At 44.0% G+C, this 21,847-nt stretch overlaps 1 protein-coding gene across 1 annotated transcript in view; it reads right to left on the bottom strand.

Moving 5' to 3' along the window:
- The window catches only part of LOC137353321 (myocardin-related transcription factor A-like), a 179,388-nt gene extending 160,974 nt beyond the window's left edge, over positions 1–18,414 (bottom strand). The window contains 2 exon segments of the mRNA XM_068019461.1: positions 8,119–8,193; positions 18,340–18,414. The gene's annotated coding sequence lies outside the window, so the exon portion shown is untranslated.
- Between the last annotated feature and the right edge of the window lie 3,433 nt (positions 18,415–21,847).

Raw genomic sequence — 21,847 nt, 5'->3', positions numbered from 1 at the left:
CTTCAAGCCGGGTGGGCAGGGAAAAAGAGGGAATAAAAAAGTGAACTAGTGCCATATGTGGTTTGGACGTGGCAAAAAAAAAGACTCCTACTTTCAATTATTCTGCCAGCACTCAAATCTTGGTTCACAAGAAATGACCATTTAGGCACGATACAGGAGGTAGGACACCAGGGGAACCATACCTCAAACAGCAGCGAGAGCAAGAGTAATGGAAAGGCAACAAAGCGAACAGGATGGAACTGCCACTTATGATATTGCTCCCAAATACTTCTGCCCCCAGCTTCCCTTCCACAATGAGCTGGGGAAATCAACATGCAGGGAAAGTCGGTGGGCTTCATTTTACATTTCCGCCGCAACATAAACAATGGCAACCCGCCTGCACAGAGCCGCCGTAATATTAAACGTGGCTGCTCACTTAAATGGCAGGGGTGGACCCAAGCACGATTCAAGGGGAGAGAAAAACAGTAGATTTAATAAAAGCAGCTGGAGATTCAACATTGCTACCTCTGGGTAAAACTCAGCAGCTATACTAGATTGGTAGCAAGGTTGAAGGAAACAGCTAATCTAGAACCATGCTTGGGACAGGACACTTGCACCAAGAGTGAATGGCCTGAGATTTGGTACAGTGTTTTCCTGATCTAACTGTGGAAGAAATTCCATTCAACCAAAAAAGTAGAGAAACATGCATTTAAAACCTAGAAGAAAACTCAAAAGTTCAAACCCGAGCAAAAAAAAAAAGCTGGATTGATATATATTTAGGCCAAAGTAAGTCTGGGCTGAAGATGATAGGAAGCTTACACTTCCAAGATTCAGCCCGGAACTTGCAGGTCTGTTGCTGCAATTTAACTTGCTGATTTACAGGGAGCCTCCACAATCCAGCTTTACATCAATCACTGGCTTTTAGCAGAAGGATTATACCAAAAAATGTTAAATGTGTCAAGCTTATAGCCCATCTTCAATGTGCGACAATTAATCAACTTAATACAAGACTGGTACAAACACTAAAATGCCCTCAGCACTCCCAGGATAAGGAGGAAGGTAAAAAAGGAGATCTCAAAGAAATTAGCCAGGGATCTAGCTCCTAATCATTACCTCTGTGATGATGTCAGTTAAAGACTGTGCAATCAAATAGCCTGTAAATATTCAGCACCAAGGCTGGCATGTGAATAATGGATACTTGGGCAGAGAAATGGAGGGTGACTAGCAAAGGAGTAAAGTTAACTAGAAAAAAAAATTACTTCACCCAATTAAGTATATCTGGTTCTTTATTAATTTTTAGTAAATAAATAATAAAATGAATAGACTATGGTATTAACCATACCTTAAAGTTACGAATAGGTTATCAGGTTAGTTATTTGCATACTTGTATGCAATAAGTAAGGCCACTGATTTATAGTGACAATGTCAAATTCAATTTTTATTAGATGGGTTCCAGGGACATAGGTGTTTTTGGGTCGCATTCTATGGTTTCATCTACTTCCCTCGCCACCCCTCCCCCTCCTCCCCCCAACATTCCCCTGAAAACAGCAAACCCATTACCTTGCCCAAGTTCTTTTCACATTGAATTTTCTAATTTTACTCCAGATGTAATTCACTGCTCCAAGTGGACCTTAGGTGCTCTTCCCCACCTCCCATACACCCTTTGGCGACTTGTCCTTTTAATATATTTTTTATAATTCCTGAAATACCTTTCAGAAAACTGCAGCTCCCTACAAAACTAAAGGCAATTTTAGAGTATGTCACAAACAGCATCCTTCACTAGAAGGTCCACCATCCCCCATGGAAGCCTCATATCTTCTGCTGTCACATTCTGCAACTCGTGCACCTGCCTATTAAAACATGCAAAGCAAGTTGTCTTCATTTGTGTCCATTCATCAGACATGCTATTACAGTCAGGCAGACTCCGAGCATGCCTTGGCATCATTAAATGCTGGAGTCATGACAACCTGCATTTATATAGTGCCTTTAATATTTAAAAAAAAGTCCCTGGCACTTTATAAATTAACATGATGAAGGGAGGAGAGATTGGAAAGGGTGGCCAGAAGCTAGTTTTTTTTTAAGGTGTTTTTTGTTTTTTTAAAAAAGGTGAACAAACTTATGAAGAATGTTCCAAAGACTACAATCAAGGCAGCTACAGGCTCTGCCATGAATGATGAGGTGGAATGAGGAGAATTAAAAAGGCGGCTGGAGCGAGAGAAAAAGTGCGTTTGAGGATGGCATCAGGCTGCAGGAGATAGGGTACAGTAAGATCAAGCACACACATAGATAGGGACAAAAATTTAATGTGGTAGTGGAGAGACAGGAAGCCACTGCAGATCAAGAGTTTGTATGAGACAGGATACCTTAAAGTTTAATGATGGATAAGTTAAGAGTTTATGATGGCTGCAGGATTGGAGGATCATAGCACAGCAATCTGGAGGTGACAGAAGCATGTATAAGGGCTGCAATAGTAATGGGGCTGAGATGGGTCAAAGACAGGCAATGTTGCAGAGATGGAAATAAGCAGTATTGGTGATGGATGAGAAGCAAGGCTTGAAGCTCATCTGAGTCAAAAAGGACAAGATTGTGAATGGCTAGGTGCAGCCTGAGTGCATGGCTCAGGCAGGAATGGAGCCACTGGCAAGGTACGGAGTTCCCCACAGGGCTCACAATAGCTTCTATTGCCCCACTGCTGGGCTGGATGTTTCAATTCAATGACTCCATGTTCAACACCACAGTGTCATGAGAGCTGACAGTGCCAGCAGCTGATGTCACCAAAGGGAACATGTAAATAAGGCAACAATAGATCAGTAAAGACATAGAAGGTGAAGTTACTGGTGGGGGTATTTCCTACATTCCAAAAGCTAAGAAAGCTAAGGGCAGTCACATGGAGATGAACAGAAGGGTGGCATTATCAAACAACTGAACACTGCAAAGGCCAAGCAGGATGAGATGCAGATAAAGGACCATGGTTAGTCAAACGAACATACGAATTAGGAGAAGTAGGCCATTCAGCCCCTCAGGCCTGCTCCACCATTCAAGATCATGACTGATCATGACTCTGTTTCGAATTCCACACTCCCATCTACCCCCGAAAACAGATTCCCTTGTCCTACAAGAATCTATCTCCGCCCTAAAAATATTCAATGACCCTGCCTCCACCACCTTCTCAGGCGGAGAGCCCAAAGTCGCACAACCCCCAGAAAAGATTTTTCCTCATCTCTGTCCTATAAGGGCGTAACCTTAATTTTAAAACAGTGCCCGCTAGTTCTGGATTCACCCACAAGAGGAAACATCCTCTCCACATCCATCCATCCACCTTATCAAGGGTCTTACAAACTTCAACCAAGTCTCCCCTCACTCTAAATTCCAGTGAAAACAAGCCCAGTCTGTCCAACCTTACCTCATAAGACAACCCGCTCATTCCAGGTATCAATCTAGTAAACCTCCTCTGAACCGCCTCCAACGCATTTACATCCTTCTTTAAATAAGGAGACCAAAACTGCACCCAGTATTCGAGATGTGGTCTCCCAATGCCCTGTATAACTGAAGCATAACCTAACTTTTACTTTCAACTCCTCTTGTAATAAAGGATAGCATTCTTTTGTTGCCTTTATTACTTGCTGTACCTGCATTCTAACTTATTGTTACTCCTGCACTAGAACACCTAGATCCCCCTGCACCCTGATTTCTGCAGTCGTTCTCCATTTAATGTCCTTTAGGGAAGGAAGTCTGCTGTCCTTACCTGGTCTGGCCTACATGTGACACCAGACACACAGCAATGTGGTTGACTCTTACATGCCCTCTGAAATGGCCTAGGCAAGCCACTCAGTTGTATCTAACCGCTACGTAGTCAATAAAAAAGGAATGAAACCGGACGGACCACCCAGCATCAATCTAGGCATCGGAAACAACAACAGCAAACCCAGCCCTGTCGACCCTCCAAAGTCCTCCTTACTAACATCTGGGGGCTTGTGCCAAAGTTGGTAGAGCTGTCCCACAGACTAGTCAAGCAACAGCCTGACATAGTCATACTCACGGAATCATACCTGACAATGTCCCAGACACTGTCATCACCATCCCCGGGTATGTCCAGTCCCACCGACAGGACAGACCCAGCAGAGGTGGTAGCGCAGTGGTATACAGTAGGGAGGGAGTTGCCCTGGCAATCCTCAACATAGACTCCGGACCCCATGAAGTCTCATGGCATCAGGTCAAACAGGGACAAGGAAACCTCCTGCTGATTACCACCTACCGCCCTCCCTCAGTTGATGAGTCAGTACTCCTCCATGTTGAACAGCATTTGGAGGAAGCACAGAGGGTGGCAAGGGCACAGAATGAACTCTGGGTGGGGGACTTCAATGTCCATCACCAAGAATGACTCGATAGCACCACTACTTATCGAGCCCTAAAGGACGCAGCTGCGAAATTGGGTATGCGGCAGGTGGTGAGGGAACCAAGAGGGGAAAACATACTTGACCTCGTCCTCACCAATCTACCTGCTGCAGATGCATCTGTCCATGACAGTATTGGTAGGAGTGACCACTGCACAGTCATTGTGGAGATGAAGTCCCGCCTTCACATTGAGGATACCCTCCATGTTGTGTGGCACTACCACCGTGCTAAATGGGATAGATTTCGAACGGATCTAGCAATGCAAAACTGGACATCCATAAGGCACTGTGGGCCATCAGCAGAATTGTACTCAACCACAATCTGTAACCTCATGGCCAGGCATATCCCCCACTCTACCATTACCATCAATCCAGGAGACCAACCCTGGTTCAATGAAAAACGCAGGAGGGAACGACAGGAGTAGCACTTCAAAATGAGGTGTCAACCTGGTGAAGCTAGCAGATGCAGCTCCACAGAACTTGGAGACAAAGAAACGCACAAGTTCCTCGCATTTGATGTTTGAGGCAAGGATGGGAGACACGGGGCAGGAGGCTGCTGCTGCGAAAAGCTTAGGGTTGTCCAGAACAATACTGGAGTCACAGGCAGTTTTGATGCGACATGTCTAAGTTTTACTTAGAAACAAAATGTACAAGGACAGTAACAAACAGCAAGAAAAACCAGGAAGAGTAGCACACAGTTGGTAAATCTCTATATAAACACCACCCTCTCAGGATCTGTATAGCAAAATAAAAGCACCAGAGTGATGAATTTAGAAACCCAGTGAACAAACCAGGTTAACTCAAAGGCAGGAAATAAGCACTGCATCCACCTCTGCCTTCCAGTCACACCAGCACTTGACACGAGTTTTGTTTTGTATAATAAATGTTAGCATACAAGGCTATAGGCCAAGTGCTGGAAAATGGGACTAGAATAGTTAGGTGCTTGATAGCCGGCACAGACACGATGGGCTGAAGGGCCTGTTTCTGTGCTGTATGACTCTGACTCTACGACTCTAAGTTGAGACAGAACAGAAATCCATCACATGCAAATTAGTCACTATGTTGTGGCTGGAATTTGGTGGGAGGTAAAGCCAAATAGAACCAATAGCTTGACAAAATCATGCAATTTCCTTTTCTCTCTTCCTGCAGCAAATTCTAACAGTTATAATAACTTGCACATGTATAGCACCATAAACATATTAAAACATCCCAAAGTACTACACAGGAGAGTAATTAGGCAAAACAGTTGACACCGAGCTAAAGGAGGAGACATAAGTCCAGGTGACAAAAAGCTTGGTCAAAGACATCGGTTTTGAGTATCTTAAACAAGGAAACGGAGAAATTTAGGGGGATATTCCAGAGATATCCTCATCTAAAACATTCCCTGGGAAGAGGAGGCTCAGCTGCTGTACCCCCGCCCCTCCCCCTCAGCAATAGTTAAATAACTTTGATCTATATAGCACCTTCAACGTAGTAATAGCTTCCCGAGGTGCTGCACAAGCGAGCGTGAGAACTTAGGACAGGTGACTGAAAGCTTTGGCAAAGAGGTAGTTTTTAAAGGAATTATTAGGGGTGACAGATGTGGAGAGGGTTGGGGAGGAAATTTCACGCTGACGCTCGATTCATGCATGAGTGAGGTGCCGACAAGCTGCTAACACCACAGAACTGAACCACATTAAAATGGATGAAGGCAGGAAAAGATGGCTCCTCCACAACTCCTTCTAGATTGTGAAACAAATACATTTGTTTGTTCTCTTTACAGAATAATTATTAATAGCCTGCAGGGACCATCAATAATAGTCTGTCGGAAGATGAATCGATGGCTGCTCTACTTGCCCATGAACCCTTTCTGCTTCACTGAAAACAGTACCCAAGATTCATAGAAGAAACCACTCCCGTGCCAAAAAAGTAAAAAGAAATTACCAAATGAAACTTACAGGATGGGGAGAGTAGTACTGGTTTGCATGTCTTGTGACAGGCTGTTGGCAGGAGACCTGGAGGACAATTTAATGATTGTTCTGTACATGGGTGACTTACAGCTACCAGGAAAAGCAGCTCAAAAATTTCTATCTTGGCTGTCTGCGGCACATTATGGGTTTATCCTGGCAGGACAAAAATCGCAAATGCAGCAGTCCTCTCAAAGGCTGAGCTCTCAAGTGCGTTAGCACTAATCAAAGAGAGGAGGATTTGGTGGATCGGCCATGTCCGCAGGATGGAAGACAGTCAACGACCTTCTGTATGGCAAGGTAGCCGGGGCCAGACAACCAGTGGGGCGTCCAAAGCTCCACTTGCAAACGTCATATGAAGGCTCTAAATGTCAACCATCACACCTGGGGGGGGGGGCGGTCACTGGCTCGTGAAAGAGGGAAATGGTAACACATCCTGTGGACTGGTGTGCACTACCATGACGACCAGTGGCTACAGCAGCTTGGCATCAGGCACCAATGCCGAAAACAATAACTCTCAGCGTCACTTGACAACTTCAAGTGCAGCACTTGCAGCAGAACCTGCCTCTCAAGGACTGGCCCTCACAGCCATCAGTAAAAGATGCACCAAGAGAAGACACCCCAACTAAATGGGTTGTTTGTTGCATCTCCATTATCTTTCGTAAATGTAAGAAAGCCAACCATTCACAAAGAACAAACTATGAGTCAGCTGCTGGACAGCTGGAGGGTGCTGCAAAGGAGCCCTTCCACCCTCTACATTCAACTTTAAGCTGCCGTTTTCACCTCGTCTTCCTCTTGAACCAATCAGGAAAAGCAATTCCGCTTTTGCAGAAATTTACATCCTGATCTGTAAAACTTTGTAGCCTATCCTGTATGCAGCAGCTGCAGGAGACATGCACCTGCGTTAGTTTAACCCAACAGTACCCAAACAAACCAGGCATGTAAATCACCTTTCCTACTACATTAGAGTTGTAGAAATGTACAGATATGCAGCAACCTTCCCCCTTCCATCCCCATGAGTGCTAAAGCAACTGACTGTTCCAACTGCAGAGAGACAGGAGCTGTTCCTACGACAGCTCTCAGCACACTGCTTTATTAATACACCATCCGAGTTTCGCACTGACGGTACCATACTTGACAGCCAACCCACTGAGGGGAAGCTCAGATGAGAGGCAGTCCCTGTAAGGTGGGTGGGGGAAAGGAAGATCTGCCAACTTTTCCCATCTAATGGCCATTTTCAAACCTGCAAACTGTCCCGGAGCAAGAATGATGCAAGGCGCAATGGCAACTTTGAACAAAAAAAAAAATTTAAAAACTTATTGGCCCTGATTTTCAAAAATTACAATTAATGTTAACATCCATCCTTTTGTTACAGCTCTATCAGATTAGAATATCACCTCTTGCATAGGTTAACAGAAAAAGGCACAGAGGCTAATGTGTACTTCAATTAGCATTAGTTCAGCTTCCGTACGCCCGACAGACTCAGTAAACTTTAACTCAAGACCAAACTCATCAGCACCTCAGAGTAAATACAAAATGGGATGAAATCAAAGAATGTTGCTAAAATAAACCGTGGTGTCTTGATTTTTTTTAAAAAATTGTATCCCTTCCCAAAACCAGTTACCCAGTGTCCATTTTCACAATGCTGCAAATGAACCAATGCAATACAGGTATAGCCAAAAGGCAGAAGAGAACCAGGTCTGTATATTCTGCAATCCTCAATCTTGATTGATCGATAAATAATCACCTTATATTATAATAGCTCACAGCTCCCTCCGAGTCAATTTAGGAGGACTTACCTTGTTAGGTCACTGGTTTTCTTCTTCCCCAGCTCTGTTCCATTCTTAAAGTCAATTCCTTCAGACACAAGCCCGCTAAATAAAAGGAAAAAGAAAATCACCTTCAGTGGCTCGAGTACAACTATGCTGCCTGTTCGAAACAAACACAAATGCAGGCAGAAGCAACAATACAACATACTTCCATCCATACAAATGGGAGTCCTCATTGACAAGGTGCTGAAAATCAAAGACTTTACAATTATGCAGAGTGCAGTTAGCTCACAAATGTTTACCATAAAAACGGTAATTGCTGAAACACTCAATAAGCATCTGTAGTGAGGCAGAGCTAACGTTTCAGGTCGATGACCTTTCATCAGAACTGTTCAGTAAGTTTGCTTCAAATTCCTGTTCGAGTCAATGCCTCCATTAAAATAGCACACCAAAGGAATTTAGACAAATACGTTAAGCTTTTGTGCACTAATTGCACCGGGTGCAATTTGTAAGCAGAATCAAAAATTCTATTAAAAGTGGGCTCCAGTTCAAAGTTTTGTTTCAAGCAAACCCAGTTGTCAGGGAAGCCTCGTCTTCCATCTGGTTCTTTCAAACCTTTTAACAATTATGGGAGCAATTGGCTGGAGCTGGGGATCCCAGAGTGTCTGAGAAGAGCAGGGAATCCAGGGGTTCCCCACAGCTGATTTCTTTCCATCTCAACTGAAGTCCGAAGGTTTCTACATCGACACAATAACACCAAACCCCTGCTGATGACACAAAGATAGGTAGGAAAGTAAGTTATGAAGAGGACACAAGGAGGCTACAAAGGGATATAGATAGGTTAAATGAGTGGGCAAAGCTCTGGCAAAAAGAGTATAATGTGGGAAAATGTGAAATTGCCCATTTTGGCAGGAAGAATAAAAAAGCATATTGTCTAAAATGGTGAGATTGCAGAGCTCTGAAATGCAGAGGGATCTGGGTGTCCTAGTGCATGAATCGCAAAAGGTTAGTGTGCAGGTACAGCAAGTAATTAGGAAAGCTAATAGGATGTTATTGTTTATTGTGAAGGGAACAAAATACAAAGGTAGGGAGGTTATGCTTCAGTTATACAGGGCATTGTGTACAGTACTGGTCTCCTTACTCAAGGAGAGATGTAAATGCATGGAAGCAGTTCAGAGAAGGTTTACTAGACTAATACCTGGAATAGGCGGGTTGTCTTAGGAGGAAAGGTTGGACAGGCTAGGCTTGCATTCACTAGAGTTTAGAAGAGTAAGAGGTGACTTGATTAAAACTCAGAGGTCTCGACAGGGTGGATATGGAAAGGATGTTTTCCCTTGTGGGAGAATCTAGTACTAGAGGTCAGTATTTAAAAATAAGAGGTTGCCCATTTAAGACAGATGAGGAGAATTTTTTTCTGAGGGTCATGAGTCTTTGGAACTCTCTTCCTCAAAAGGCAGCAGAAGCACAGTCTTTGAATATTTTTAAGGCAGAGGTAGATAGATTCTTGATAAGCATGGGGGTGAAAGGTTATCGGGATAGTCAAAGTTACAATCAGATCAGCCATCTTGAATGGAGGAGCAGGCTTGAGGGGCTGAGTGGCTCCTGCTCCTAATTCATATGTGCGTATGTTGCAGTGTGCTAATACAGGTGAGTTTTTTTGTCCACTTTGCAGCATTTTACTTTACATAGTGATGGTCTTCCTGAAGTTAGGGCAAAATTTTCAGGGGGGGGGGGGGGGGGGGTGATGACTAGAAGAATATGACAACCATTACAAGTAGGCAACACTTGCCACCCCACTCCAAAAGAGAAGTTTGAAATCCACTGGTCTAATTGGTGAAAATTATGTGGTGGGGAGGGAGTCAGTTACTGAGTTGACTGCTCACAAGTACAGAAGGCTCTCTGCCTGCCCATTGTGGAAGGGAATGCAGAAAAGTTTAAAAGATGAGCCAAATGATTTTTTTTTTATATTTTATATTTTGAACCGAGACCACTTCTTAGAAAGAAAAAAAATCTCCAGGACTGCTTTATTCAAGAGATCAAGAACAGGAGGAATTCATTTTAAACAAAAATTCCCTCTCCAGATTTTCTCTACTCTGACTCATGTTTGGATACTCCCAAGGGGCACTGGCCATCCGCCAATACCTCCGCAGACTGGCTGTTTCTCATGCGTGAGCCCACAATCAATGTTAGCAGGCTTTTTTTTTTAATTGTTCTCGAGGTCAGGGACTCTGGCAAGGCCACATTTACAGCCCATCCCTTGTTTCCCCAAGATGGTGTGTTTTCCTAGAGGGTGATTGATTTTACTGAGGAATGGCTTGCTGGGCCATTTCAGAGGGAGTTAAAAATTACACAGAATTTACAGCACAGAAACACGTCATTTGGCTCAACAAGTCAACGTCTGTGTTTGTGCTCCACACAGGCCTCCTCCCATCCTACTACACCTAGCCACATCAATATATCCTCTCTTCCTTTCTCCCTCACGTACTTATCTAGGTTTCCCCTAACTGCATCTATGCTATTCTCCTCAACTGCTCCGAGAGAGAGAGATAGCCATGGTGTGGAACTGGAATCACGTAATAGCTAGACTGAGCAAGGGGTTCAGGATCCTTTCCATGAAGGACATTAGTGCAATAGTTGAGTTTTTAATGAATCTGGCAGTTTTCACAGTCTAGTTTTCCCTGCTGTCAGCCCATAAATTGCCAGATTTATTGGACTCATTTTGAACTTGCCATGGTGGGGATCTGAATTCAACCAGTGCATTGCTGGCCCAGGACTATAATCAGGATGCTGCGGTATCATCTATTCAACCTGAGAAGGCATCACAACTAAACACAACCACATCCTCCCCGCCCCAACACAAACAGGTGGCCATTCCGGCCCCTCAAGCCTGTTCCGCAATTCAATTAGATCACGGCTGGTCTGTATCTTAACTCCACCTACCTGCCCTGATTTCATAATCCTTAATACTGTTACCTAACAAAAAAAAAATCAACCCCAGCTTTGAAATTTTTAATTGACTGCTCCAAGGTCAACAGTTTTTTGGAAAAAGAGAGTTCCAGATTTCCACCACCCTTTGTGAGAAGAAGTGCTTCCTGACATCGCTCCTAAACAGCCTACCTCTAACTTTAAAGTAATACCCCCCCTTGTTGTGGACTCCCCCCACTAGAGGAAATATTTTATCTACCCTATCAAATCCTTTAATCGTATTAAACCCATCAAATAGATCATCCCTTAATCCTCTATATTCAAATACAAGCCTAGTCTATGCAACCTGCCCCCATAATTTAACTCTTTTAGTACCGCTACCATTCTGCATCCATGTGCATTTTCTTTTACTAAGAGTCATCAGGTTGCTATCATGATCACCTGGCTGCCTTTCCGCTCCCCAGTTCAGGAGAAGCCAAATGCAATGCTGAGAACTTCACCCTGACTGAGACTGGGAACAGGACCAGAGATATACTGCTACACCACGACCACCAACCAAGCTATCAGGAAGCCAATGAATATAGGAATGGGATTATCCAGGCAAGTGCGACAGTTACTGAAGTCGGTGCTGCTCTGAGATCTGCCAGCTCTGGAAGGATGCTATAGTGCTGTTGGCCTAATAGCAAAACTAACAAGAAGAGTGGAACTACTTCCAAAAGATTCTCTCTCACTGATGTTTGCTTGGCAGATCATCCAAAACGGTTGCTTTGCCAGTACAGGAAGCTCCCTCATTTTCTTGTGTTTTGAAGAGAAACATCAATCTAGTCATTCCTCTTCACAAAGCTGACCTGTGCATGCAGACAGTTCCACTACCCTTCCCCCATAGGCAACAGGACCCAGCAGTACAAAAGCTCCCAGCTCACACTGTGCCAGCATCTGAGTGTCACAACAGAGAAAAACAGAGTTTTGACAGAGCAGAAAGGGAGATGTTTCCACTGGCAGGAGGGTCAATGACCAGTTTATACAGATTTGAAATAATTGGCCAAAAAACCAGGGAGAAGAGGGGGAGAAACATTTTTACACAGCGAGTAATGATCAGGAATGCACCGAGGAAAAAGATTCAATAGTAACTTTCAAATGGAAATTAGATAAATACTTTAAAGAAAAATGTAGGGCTGTGGGGAAAGAACAAGGGAGTGGGACTAATTGGATAGCTCTTCCAGAGAGCCAACACAGGCAAGATGGGCCAAATGGCCACCTTCTGTGCCCCATGATTCTATCATACCATGAATGTTCCTGGACAAAGTTAAAATGCACCATCAGATTATGTGGTTGCCTCCAGCGAGAGCTCTACCCCCAGAGTATCAGCCATTCTGTTGGAGCAGCGAGCCCAAAATCAACACTTTACACATGATCAGCTTCAGTGATGCACGGCTGACAGCGGGGTGGATGACCCAGACTGCGAAGGTAACCACATTTCCAGCCAGCCAGATTTTGAAAGCTGCACACAGCCCCAACGCCAACTGGTGTGTTCAACAGACTCAAACATTTGGTGTACTTCATCCCACCCACCCAACACCACCACCTCCGACAGAGTTTCTTATTGGCATGAGGTCACACAGCCTGCCTCGGAATCCTCTGCCTCATATCTGAGCTGTCTCCTGGAAACTCTTACTATCCTGCTCATTCTGGAGGGCTTTTCTTGATAGGCTGCTCCTGCATGCTCACCTTGTGTCCTGGCACAGCAGAGGTCGGGAAGGGGGCTCCTGGAACAACCTGTTTGGGGAGGGGCTGTTAGTCCCTGCACCATCAACAACCTGGGGTGGACAGTGCTGTGTGGAGCGTTGACATCCAATGTAATACGGAGACACTTTACTCAGACTGTACATAGCTTTGATGGCCTGAAAGAAACCATATTTTGTATTCACATACGAGATGTTGCATGAACTAAAGGGGCTGCTCCTCAAATTTTGGTGCCTGGAGAAGGACCTTGAGTTTTTCAGCAGTATGTTCAAGGCCTTCTGAGACTGGTGGGCACTGTAAAGATATTTACTGTATAATTGTTTGACAAGACCCTGAATTAGCTTTCCAACTTAACTGGAGCTCCTGTTAGATATTGTATCAGTGGTGCCCACCTTGTGGAGGCACTTGTGATGTTTGCCATCTGGCATCACTGGGGCAGCCTATGCCACCCCTATTGGTCAAATAAAAATAGGCAGATTACAAATTCTCTCTCCCATGTTTCTGGTGAGAGGTTTGAAGACATTAGGAGGCAAAGAGATTTAAATTGTATTTCTCAACTCACCCAGTGTCCTACAGGCTCGCGCCCACTCACTCTAACACTAAGCCACACGGATCGAGCTTGGTTTCTGATCACAGCAATAACCGGCATTAGCACCCCAGATAGAAGGGGTAAAAATAACTATCCTGGGCTCCCACTTCCAATCAATAACCTGCAACTACTGTTGGCAATCATGCGTGCAGGCAAACACATCCATCCATGCACATGTCAGGTTAGAACAGGATCAACTACAAAGCCCTGGTTAGACCACACCTGGAGTACTGTGAGCAGTTCCAGGCTCCACACTTTTAACAACATATCAACCATGGAGGGAGTGAAGTGCAGATTTACTGGAAGGATAGCTGGACTCCAAGAGTTAAATTATAAGAGATTACACAAACTAGGGTTGTATTCACTGCACCCTCTAATTTTTTTTTTTTTTTGAGTGCGCAATTTGTTTAAGTGTGCGGCCCCTTTAAATCTTTTTGTATGGCCGCACATGCACAGTAACTTCAAAAGGTCAACTTGTGCATGGGAACTTACAGGTTGTTTAGTTTAGAGATACAGCACTGAAACAGGCCCTTCAGCCCACCGAGTCTGTGCCGACCATCAACCACCCATTTATACTAATCCACACTAATTCCATATTCCTACCACATCCCTACCTGTCCCTATATTCCCCTACCACCTACCTATACTAGGGGCAATTTCTAATGGCCAATTTACCTATCAACCTGCAAGTCTTTGGCATGTGGGAGGAAACCCACACAGACACAGGGAGAACTTGCAAACTCCGCACAGGCAGTACCCGGAATTGAACCCGGGTCGCTGGAGCTGTGAGGCTGCAGTGCTAACCACGGCGCCACGTGGCTGGGCAGCTTATCAAGATATTAAGTAAAACAGATAGGGTGGACAGAGAGAAAAACTATTTGTGCAGGTTGGGGAGGCTAGGACTATGGGGCATATTATAAATATTAAAGTCAGACCCTTTCAGGAGTGAAGTGAGGAAATAATCATACATGCAAAGGGTGGCAGAAGTTCGTAACACTCTTCCACAAATGGGCAATTAATTCAAGGTCAACTATTAATTTTAAATCTGAAATTGATAGATGTTAACCACAAATGAACCTGTATTCGACAGCCAGGCTGTGTCAGACATTCAGTAGCATGTACATTAAGTGTTTACCTGAACAAGAGCACTTGAAATATTCTCAGGCAATTATAGATTCCAAGGATCAAACACAGAATACTGAATGTCTAGCCAACTACACATTACATCAGGTTCTTGGGGTTTACTAAAGGGTATTAACATATTTGAAAATCATGACATTCCTCACACTACAACAGGTTTCCCATCTTCTTAAAACATACACAAACATTAATATATTAAACAATCTTGCTCCCACCAGTGTAGAGAAAATATTCTGATCTTTCATCAGTCTCATTCAAAATAATTCTTCCTGTCACAGGATATAAAGCAGCACAGTAAACCTCAGTAACCACATATAAACATACAGGAAGACCAGCACAGTCTGGAAACAGGTAAAAAAGTGAAAATACATTCATCGAAGAATATGACACCAGGAACCTTCCTCTCCTGAAGACAGCTCACTACTGGTTGTCAAGTGCAAGTAACATTCATGCCACACCAGTGCAAGGCAATGACCATCTCCAACAAGAGAGAATCTAAGCACCTCCCCTTGACTTTCATCAGCATTACCATCGCTGAACCTCCATCAACATCCTGGGGTTTACTACTGACCAAAAACTGAACTGGACCAGCCATATAAACACTGTGGCTGCAAGAGCAGGTTACAGACCGGGAATCCTGCGGCGAGTAACTCACCTCCTGACTCCCCAAAGCCTGCCCACCATCTACAAGGCTCAACAGTGCGATGGAATACTCTTCACATGACTAGATAAGTGCAGCTCCAACACAAGAAGCTCAATACCATCCATGACAAAGTAGCCCACTTGATCAGCACCCCATCCACCACCTTAAGCATTCACGCACTCCACCACCAATGCAGAGTGGCAGCTGTGTGTAAGATGCACTGCAGCAACTCGCCAAGCCTCCTTCGACAGCACCTTCACCACCCAGAAGAACAAGGGCAGTAGATGCATGGGAACACCACCATCTGCAAGTTTCCCCTCCAAGCCACACACCATCCTGACTCAAATATATCACCGTTCCTTCACTGTTGCTGGGTCAAAATCCTGGAACTCCCTCCCTAATAGCACTGTGAGTGTACCTACACAACAAAGACTGCAGGGGTTTGGGGCGGTGGCTCACCACCACCTTCTCAACGGCAATTAGGGATGGGCAATAAATGCTGATCTTGCCAATGTCACACATATCCCAAGAATGAATTAAAAGTTCCAGAGGCCATGGATACAGCCTTCCAGTACTTTTCCAAGCTTGCCACATTTCATGTGTGAACAGTGGGCTAAATGGCTTCATGGAGTGGAGGGCATGTCTCAGTGGCCAGACACTGAATAGTTACCAAAAAAGAATTCAGAGCTAACAATCGCCCATCCCACAGCCAAATGCAACATCCCCACCTGCATTCTGGATGAGACAGTTCACTCAGAAGAGATAAATTGTGGAACTAGCTAATTCGGGATTCAGCATCAGGTCAGTTATTTTTTTTTTATTTAGAGATACAGCACTGAAACAGGCCCTTCGGCCCACCGAGTCTGTGCCGACCATCAACCACCCATTTATACTAATCCCATATTCCTACCACATCCCCACCTGTCCCCCTACCACCTACCTATACTAGGGGCAATTTATAATGGACAATTTACCTATCAACCTGCAAGTCTTTTGGCTTGTGGGAGGAAACCGGAGCACCCGGAGGAAACCCACGCAGACTCAGGGAGAACTTGCAAACTCCACACAGGCAGTACCCAGAATTGAACCCGGGTCCCTGGAGCTGTGAGGCTGCGGTGCTAACCACTGCGCCGCCCTAATGTTATGTAATGAGGGGAGGACGGGACCACATTCACAGTCAATCAATTTGCAAGGCATTTGATAGACTTAAACAAAAATGCGTACAACTTTATCCTGAGAGATTTAGGCCATCGTACAAGAAACGTGAATGTGTTACTGCCTTGGATGCACTTCCAACATTCATATATTCTAGTTGTGCAATTAAAAGAGAGCTCTCCAACAGTAACCATACAACATCCACTCAAACTGAATTAATTACCTTTCAGAAAATTAGACATAACTGAGACAAGAAATAATACTTTCTATCTTTAAATAGAAGTCTCTCAAGACCACATAGTAACAAGGTATCTAATGTAATCTGATGAGGATACTAGGATATCCTGAGATATGTCATAATCTAAGCCCAATATTTGTGCAGGTAGATGGAACAGAGATGTCCCAGTTATACTGCTGGTTTCCAGAGGATATTACACACCAAGGAGGACTTGAGACATGCTCAAACTGCATAAACTATGTTTTTGTTTGACGATGCTCGTCTCACTGACTTTCCCGGTAAATCCACAACCTAGCATGGAACTGAACCAGAAACCCAGGAAAGTAGCAGGTTTCATTGTTAATCATGCCAAGTTAACTGACTTTAATCAGGAAGGCATGAGGTGCCTCAGCACTGCTGCACTAGTGGAGAGATTTTTGTTTTTTAAATCAGCTAGAGTTCATTCTCGATTACTATCCAGCAGCTCCTTATAAAAGTGCATGAGTGTGGATAACAGGATTAGACTCATCACACTCAAACAGCCCACTGACATTCACTGTCTAGACTCAAGAAAAATGATCACTTGAGCAAAGTGGTGAGAAATGAGACGACCCAGTTAGCAAGAGGACTAACTTTATAGCCCCAGCACATATATCAGCTACAGATCACCAAGTTTTGCAGGCTTTGTATATTAAAATGTAGATTAGTTAGAAAGTACTTACAGTTGCCCAACTACAGATCTCAGTACACAATCTAGGCTAACATTTCAGTACAGTACTGATGAAGTGCTGCATTCTCGGAGGTGCTGTCTTCCAGATGAGACATAAAACTGACGTCCCACCTGCCCATTCATGAGAATGTAAAAGAACGCACGGCATTTTTTCAGTAAGTAAGGAAATTCTACCAGTGCCCTGGCCAAAATTCAGCCAACAGTCCACACCAGACGGACATGGGAAATGGCGATTCATCTCACTGCTGTTTGTGGGACCTAGCTGAGTGCAAATTGACAAAACTTCAAAAGCAATTAATTGGAAAGTATAAAGCACTTAGCTCAGAAACTGGCCATTCCACCGAAATGGTCCAGGCCAGTATTTATACTATAGCCAATACACATACCGTCATGTCAACATGCTTTTGTGAGATACTTGATTTATCATCACAGATTGCCAACTTGTAACCACAGTACATACAAAGAATTACAAAACTATTTACAGCAAAAACCGGCCATTTTTTGTTAAGCCGTGTGGATTAATTTTTTTCCTGGGCCTTATAACCAGCTCTTTCAGCAAATACAATGTGCATGGGTTTCACAAGTACACATTTAAGCACAAAGCATTGTTCTGACATCTGAAAAATAACTGAGGATTCAAGTTTAGGCAAGCAAACAAATCTTCCACAACAGCTGCAGCACCAAACATTAGAACTCAGGCATCGCTGGAGCGGTAGCAACAACTCCCCATAGGAAACGTTCTGATTTCAGCCATTCCACTGCAGAAGCAGGGAGGGAAAGCTGGATAACTTTCTCCCTCAGCAACCTCAGGACACTGAATCCAATTAGAATGCTTCTGTTGTTGGCCAACCCTTAGATAAAGGGAATGAAAACAAGAAATGCTGGAAATACTGAGCAGGTCTGGCAGCATCTGTGGAGAGAGAAGCGGAGTTAACGTTGGTCAGTCACCCTTCTTCAGAACTGACCTGAAACGTTAACTCTGCTTTTCTCTCCACAGATGCTGCCAGACCTGCTGAGTATTTCCAGCATTTCTTGTTTTTATTTCAGATTTCCAGCATCAGCAGTAGTTTGCTTTTACTTAGACAATCGCGATTTATTCTTGGACCTACCTGATACATATTGCTCAGTATGTGATGGAATCCGCAGTTTGCAGGGAGCGCATGCAAGCTGTTGTCTGAACAGATGAATTGTCGAATGTTGTGTTCACAGACCCTGGTTTCAAAGCTTGTTTTTATTTTTGAGACAGACCCTGGACTGAAAGGGAAACTAAAACTCAGGTTTCTGGGGAAACAAATTGAGTGGAACCAAATTTAAAAAGATACAAAAAGTGATCCAAGCTCAGATCATGCAGGGGTTGCATGCAAGCAGGCTAAAGAAAGGGAAGGCTGGATCCAAGTACTAGCAATCAGCAAATAGGAGTTTCTGCAGCTATTTGTTACTTAAGTTAACACTGGTGGATCCACACCATCAAGACTGTTGTGAGCAGAGTGGAGGAAGTTCTGCAGACCTGCGCTGATGCAGTGAAGACCGTATCTGTGGAGTTCAGGTTGAAGATGAACTGCTGTTGGATAAGAATCAGTGACTGCATCTTGGAAGAAAGGGGCTGGAGATCTACCTGAGGAAGTTCAGAGCTTTGAAGAACTTTGTGGCTAAATCTGGTGCCATGTATGCTGAGTGGACTAGTCAATCCATGAGATCTATCTTTGTTGCATCCGATAGGTAATGTGTAATTTGTAATATTAATATATATATATATATATCACGATTTGTCTGTTAAGTCATGTTTAATTTATGTTGATTTTGGTTTGATTGTTAAAGTTATAAAGTGAGATGTTGTCCTTTTTTTAAAAACTGGAGTCAGAGTAAATTTAGTTCTTTAGGCTTGATCGATCTCCACGGCGGAGCATAACAAGTAACAGAGTAGAAAGTTCCATCTCAGGAGTGTTAAAGGAAACATATGTAAAGCACCGTGCATACTCAGCATACAGGAGGAAGAGGAAATATTGTGTAGAGATTCAGCCCCAGCTGCTCCTCCACAACTTGTTAGAGCGCCTGCCCTCTCAGCTGGGGAATGCTGTTTTCCAACTGGGAAGTGTTAAGGAAAAACAAAAATGCTCAGAGCTGAAGCCACCACTGGCCCACTGGACAGAGCCCCAGCAAGGATGAATATGTGAATACCAGTGAATCACATGGCACTGTGCCCTCTAGACACAGCACAAGCCACCCCCCCCCCCCACCAAGACATTTCCAAATGCAATGAGTACATTGCCCAGTGGATCCAGTTCCAATTTGATGCCCAAGTTCTGGGATCTGAGCAGCAGTTTGGTTGTCACAATTAACTTCAGCACTCCTGGACTACGGAGAAACAAAAAGTCCATCAGGGTCCCCACTCTTGATCATCCCTCAGTGATCCCTCTAGGATGGCACAAGTGTGGATATTTTTGGATGACAACAGGATTGAATGATGCCCGCAAAGTGGAATTAGCCTGCTCACACTAAGAACAGCCTCTTATTTGAGGTACTAGGACCTAATCGCACTCAATAAGGGTGAGCGCCTTTAGTACACAGAGGAACACTTCTGATGCTATTTTACAACATCTAGTTCAATGTTTACTTGGGCCAACGACTGTGGCGTGGGGTGTGCCAGCACACTGCCCGATCTAGCCCAGGGTTGTCCAATATGTTGACCAGTAGCAGCAGCCTGGAAATCCAGATGTGGAAAACTGCATTTCTGATTAGCAAGTAAAATGAGTAATAGACATTACTAGTGAGCATTAGCTGTTGGACGTGTGATCTCAAAATTCAGTCGCGTATGTATGCAAACTTTAACCTTTTTGTATATTTGTTGATAAAACAAAGTGTGCAAGCTTTTTTTCTGGTGAGCTTTACTTCCTTGGTTACTGAATGTAGATGTTTGTCAAGTAAATATGCACATAAAATATATTCACCTGTATTGTGTATATTAAAACATTTCTGCTAAAATTAGTGAATGCGGCTGAACAGTGTCACCACAGCCAAGCTACGAATAGTCAGCGATTTCTATTGGACATCACTGGTCTGCAGTATGAAGATAGCAGAACTTTCATAAGCAAAGAAATTCACCACCACCTCAATCCCTCTCTCTGTAGCACTCACTTCAAGAAATCCATTGCTCCAAATCCCTGACTCCTATATTGTTGCAATCAGAGTGGCAACCTGCAGTTTATAGTCTGCACTACTATCCACTTTAAAGCAAGCTTCCACAGCAGGAGTTAGTCAGCACAGGAAAGGTTCACCTGGCTGAGTGTGTTAACCTTTTTCCAGTCTCGAGCAACTGAAGCTGGTCTTTGATTCATGAAATAACAGTCAAACCGAGGAATGCTGCTGTGAAAAAACCAGTTCAATAACTTTACCTTCCCCCATTTTTACAGAAACACTATGCTGTTTGAAGCCAGCAGCTGCTCACACTTGAGTGCTCATTAACATTCCAACAGGTATGGTGGAACAGGGGACAGATCTAATCGACACTACTTGCATTCCCATCCCTCCATTTAAAACATGCCAAAGTACTTCATTCTGTCCACTAGCTACTGAGCTCCAATAGCAGAGCTCATTCTGGGGAAGCTACCGTCACCATACCAACTCTTTCACCTAATAGGGCTGCCGGGACTAACCCAACCTGATTAACTGCAAGTTATATCATGGCACTGCTAGAAGACGATTACAATTACTGGGGGAAAATACCATTACACATTATAACGTTATCACTGTTTATTCAGGCTTGCATTTACATTGCACCTTTCATGACCTCAGGACGTCCCAAAACGCTTAACAGCCACTGTTGTATGTAGGAAACGCAGCAGCCAATTTGCGCAGAGCCAGCTCCCACAAACAACAATGTGATAATGACCAGATAATTTGTCGTGATGTTGGTTGAGGGAATATATTGGTCAGGACATCAAGGAGAACTCCCCTACTCTTCAGAAATAGCACTGTGGGATCTTTTACCTCAGCTTAATGTGTCAAATCAAAAGACAGCACTTCAAACAGTCCAGCACTCCTTCAGTACTGCACTGGGTGGTCAGTGGAGATTTTTGTGCCCAAGTCTCTGGAGTGGGATCTGAATCCACCACCTCCTGACTCAGAGGCAAGTACTACCCACGGAGCGACAGCTAGCATTTGGGCAAGGGTGAGGAGGGGGGGAAATGGGGAGGGGGGGGAGGGGGTGAAAAAGCACTTTCACATACTTGATGCACAATACTCTGGCCACTACCTCCACCAGTGACAAACCCGTCTGGGACGGCACAATCTCTAAATGTATTGCTGGGCAGTGGAAACGGTTTTGCCACAGATCAAGCGAACAAGTTAGTGAATAACCTGGTTTAAAAAAAATTAACAGTGAAACACAGTTAACAACTGCACACATCCAATATACCATACTGAAAAATTCAGTGACAACAATGTGACAAGTTGTTTCTATACTGCTTCAGTTCTAGCACACTCCTGCTCAGGAGCAAGTCCCACTAAATTCAGCTCACTTTACTCCAGCCAATCTTGAAGAGACAGTTTGTAGGGGGGGCAACAGTGCAGACTTAGCAACGCTAACAGCAAGAGCCAGCCTCTCAGTCAATGTGAAAC

This window comes from Heterodontus francisci, chromosome 41 (assembly GCF_036365525.1).
Source record: "Heterodontus francisci isolate sHetFra1 chromosome 41, sHetFra1.hap1, whole genome shotgun sequence".
In the NCBI taxonomy this organism is placed as follows: domain Eukaryota; kingdom Metazoa; phylum Chordata; class Chondrichthyes; order Heterodontiformes; family Heterodontidae; genus Heterodontus; species Heterodontus francisci.
Note: the sequence above shows the minus strand (reverse complement) of the source record. Positions and strands in the feature narration are given on the sequence as shown.